The sequence below is a fragment of the Solea solea genome, chromosome 15, assembly GCF_958295425.1.
Source record: "Solea solea chromosome 15, fSolSol10.1, whole genome shotgun sequence".
In the NCBI taxonomy this organism is placed as follows: Eukaryota; Metazoa; Chordata; class Actinopteri; order Pleuronectiformes; family Soleidae; genus Solea; species Solea solea.
In genome coordinates, this window is record NC_081148.1 from 25,741,714 (window position 1) to 25,745,873 (window position 4,160).

The following is a 4,160-nucleotide window of genomic DNA, read 5'->3' on the forward strand; positions in this document are numbered from 1 at the left end:
TATCTCCACATTACGTACACAAATTAGCTGTTAATTATCGGGTTTGAAATTATTTGTTCAGATTTACCTCAGTGACACAAACTGACCACAGGAGGCAGCAGAGAGCTGAAATCACTGATTTTGTCTATGGACTTTGGTGATTGGTGTAAAAACTTTTACTTTTTACGCAGTTTTACGACAAAATAAATTGACAAATACACTAAGACATCACAGACGTAGGGGAGTCCATGACTGTGTAAACAAGTCTCATCAGGAAGTTTGTCTGTCGTATTAATGATGTCACTTTCATAGAGTAAATAAGGAAGCAGTCCAACATGAGACCAGATATTTGAATGTTCTCCTGCTGATCTCCACAGAATCTATTTCTGTCCATGTACGACGACGACGACGCCGATCAGTGAAGGTCAGTCCAAATGAGAGGGAGGTGTCAGTGTGGCGCGGCCCAGGTCCGGGCTCCTCCACGCTCACAGCTGATGAGGCTTAAACATCAGCAGCAGGTCATTATTTCAACTGTTTAACTTCTGGACTCAAGTCTCTGAGGACAGAGAGGGAGGGGTCAGTCCTGGGTTCAGTCCAGAGGGGGAGGGGCACTTTTTTTCTCCTCCCTCGTCAGAATGTTATTCCAGAACTCTCCGGGTTAATTCATTCATTACAGATCTGGCTGAGAATCAAAGGTAAATGATTTAAATATATTCTCTGCGTCTTTGTTAAGAAGCCGACTGTCAGTGTGTGTGTGTGTGTGTGTGGGGGGGGGGGGGGGGGCTTAGTGATAAGGCTTTGTTTTGACCAGCGGTCTCAAAGTTGCTCATTATTTTGCAGGCAGTCTCTTGGTGGATGTATTGAGTAGCTTATTATTTGGCAGTCAGTCAGATGGTGGATGTATAGAACAGCTCGCTACTGGGTCGTCAGCCTGTTTGGTTACATTTAGAACAGCTCATTATTTGGCAGGCAGTCTGTTGTATTGATGTATAGAATAGCTCACTATTTAGCAGTCAGTCTCTTTGTGGATGAAGAGTGAAGATGAAGAGTTATAGAATAGCTCATTATTTGGCAGGTGGTCTCTTCTTCTTTCAGCTTCTCCCTTTAGGGGTCACTACAGCACATCCTGTGCCTTTTGTGACACCACACCTCCACCTGTCCCGTACTTTCACTACAGATTACACAATCATCTGCAAACAACATGATCCACAGAGACTCGGCCTGACCTCGTCTATCAATCTTTGCAAACAAGAAGGTGCTCAGAGCTAATCCCTGATGTAATCCCACTTTCACCTTTGAACCCACCCGTTCCTCCAACTGCACACTTCACCACTGTCCTCATACATGTCATTACATGTCATTACATGTCATTTAGCAGACGCTTTTATCCAAAGCAACTTAAGTACAACCTGCCAGGGGCGGAGTTGAACTTGCGACCATGAAGTCTTTTGCACACAGGGTACCGGTCTTAACCACTGAGCCGCTCCACCCCCCTCGCACATGTCTGTGTATTATTTTAGTTTTATTAAGGAAGTAAGAGTCTGGGATTAAGACGAACTGAGCTGTTACTCACGTCTGTCATCGCACAAATAAGCTGTTTATGGCACCGAGACATCGGGAAAACCATTTTCTGGCCCAACAAGGTAAATGAAGCATAATTGGAAGCCCATTACTGAACTGAAAAATGGTTGCCTTTTGTTTTAACAGCATTGGAATCGAAGCGAGGGCGCCGCTCCTACTCTGTAAACCTGCATCAAACTGCAGAGCTCAATAATTATAATGTTCAGGATCCTTCTGAGGGGCGAGGGAAATCAATAGACTAAGGACAAAGAACCTATAGCCATCACTTCATTCTCTTATCACTGTGATTTAGAGGAAGAGGAGGATGTTAAATAACTGTAAATCTTTAGCTATGACTTTGAGGGTGCTTTATGGCAGTTCTTACAGCGTCTCCGAGACAGAATGTCCATACCGTCCGCAGACCACACAATTTATAGCTTTATTACCCTTTGTCTTAAAGAGCAGGGAGACATAGCGGGAGAGGAAGGAGATAACAGAGCAGGAAGAGGAAGGTAAAAAAGAAAAGAAGAAGTGGTGGTGGGACGCCATCATCGACAGACACACATCTCCGAGACAGATTTACGGCTCTGCTGGTGGACGTGGAAGACAAGAGAAGAGCAGGTGTGTGTGTGTGTGTGTGTGTCGTCCTCCACGCTGTCTTTTAAACTCACACCTGTGCGTCATTAAAGGCTGTGAGCTCGCTCTGTTTTTAATAAAGACTTGTGCGTGTACTTAGTGTTTAGTTTTAACGTACTTGTAAAAACCCGCCAGTATTATTCAAGATGAGGAATTCAAATAAATGTGCAAACATTAGTTTATATAGTGTGAAAAGTATGCAATTAATGAGGTCAGCAGCTAATAATCGATTATTATTTGATTTTCAGCTTCTTAAATTTCAAGTTTCTTTGCTTCATATAACACAAAATTGAAGTAGCTTAAACTAAGCTTTTAAAGCTATTAAAGTAACTTAGCTAGTTATCTAACTAGTTATTTAAACAACTTAGCTAGTTATCTAACTAGTTATTTAAACAACTTAGCTAGTTATCTAACTACTTTTTAAGCAACTTAGCTAGTATCTAACTAGTTATTTAAGTAACTTAGCTAGTTATCTAACTAGTTATTTAAGCAACTTAGCTAGTATCTAACTAGTTATTTAATCAACTTAGCTAGTTATCAAACTAGTTATTTAAGCAACTTAGCTAGTTATCTAACTAGTTATTTAAGCAACTTAGCTAGTTATCTAACTAGTTATTTAAACAACTTAGCTAGTATCTAACTCGTTATTTAAACAATTTAGCTAGTTATCTAACTAGTTATTTAAACTACGTAGCTAGTTATCTAACTAGTTATTTAAGCAACTTAGCTAGCTATCTAAACAACTTAGCTAATTACCCTAGCAAGTTAAGCATCTATCTATCTAGCTGCTAGCTTTTTTAGTATTTTTCTTTTTCATCTTCTTCCTTTGGCTCTAATTTGTGCCGCTAGTGAAACTACACAGTCATGGTTTAAGAGAAGCTTTTACAATGTCTGCGCTAACAAGCTCTAGCATTCTGTTTGTTTTCTTTTGTTTGTAAGGCAGAAAATATATATATATATGTAGTTAGTGATAAAAAATGACTGTGACGTGTCGTCTCATAAGGAAACATGTTAAATTAAAATTGACTGATAACAATAGTGCGGTCACAAATGTAATTATCTTGCAGTGAAGATGAGGGATGTGGATCATTCAGTCGTGGACAGGGAAGAAACAAAGCTCCAGCAAAGGTCAGTGAACTCTCACTCACATAAATTATGTCATCTAAAAATTTTTTTTAGTTTTTAGAGTTTTTAACTCAGCGTTGTAGACAGACAGACAGACAGACAGACAGACAGGTTAAATGAATCCACTCAGGATCATTTTTACAGACCAAACTGAAACTCAAATGAAATCTCTGACGTTTTTCTCCTGATGATCAGATCACAGGGAGGTCACAGAGAGTATTTTTATTATTTTTATTATTTTCTTTATTTTCGTTTGTACCACAGAGTCATGAGTTCCTCCACACTGGGCAGATGCTTCCTTATATTTTCTTGCGGCGCTGACAAGTGGCTTATTGTTCCCCGTTGATAAGGCTACAGTGTTCCCAGTAATGGGAATTAGAGGGAGACGTAAGTCACCGAGACACAGGGTGAGACGGAATCAATAGATAATGGGAAATTTCTCATGGATGCAAAAGGCAGCGTTGTTATTATCAGTGGCTGTTTAAGAGAAAGAGAGAGAGACAGACAGAGAGAGACAGACAGAGAGAGAGAGACAGACAGAGAGAGAGAGAGCACGGCCTCTGATTTGTCTTTGGTTGGAAAATAAAGAAAAAAAGCGTGTACACTTTGTTTGAACCCTGTGAAAGTGGTTTCTTAGTGTTTCCAGACAAATACCACGAACACCATGTTCTAAAGTGACTGTTACAGAAAAACCAATTGATTTGAAAGAAGAAGGCACTTGAGTTCAGTTCAGTGTGTGAAGGAGAAATCTTGATTCATGTGCAGTTTCTCTGCTTTAATATTAGTCGTCGTCTTTTACAGAATAACAAATAAACAAAAACAAAAAAACCTTCTGAAGAAACGTGTCAGTGTCAAGATTT

General features: G+C 39.8%; 1 long non-coding RNA gene across 1 annotated transcript; it reads left to right on the forward strand.

The window, feature by feature from the left end:
• The first annotated feature begins 2,011 nt into the window (after nt 1-2,011).
• LOC131473488 (uncharacterized) lies at nt 2,012-3,843 on the forward strand. The gene is made up of 3 exons (XR_009242176.1): nt 2,012-2,160; nt 3,243-3,303; nt 3,565-3,843. It is a non-coding gene; the product is annotated as an uncharacterized LOC131473488 (long non-coding RNA).
• Nucleotides 3,844-4,160: the final 317 nt, after the last annotated feature.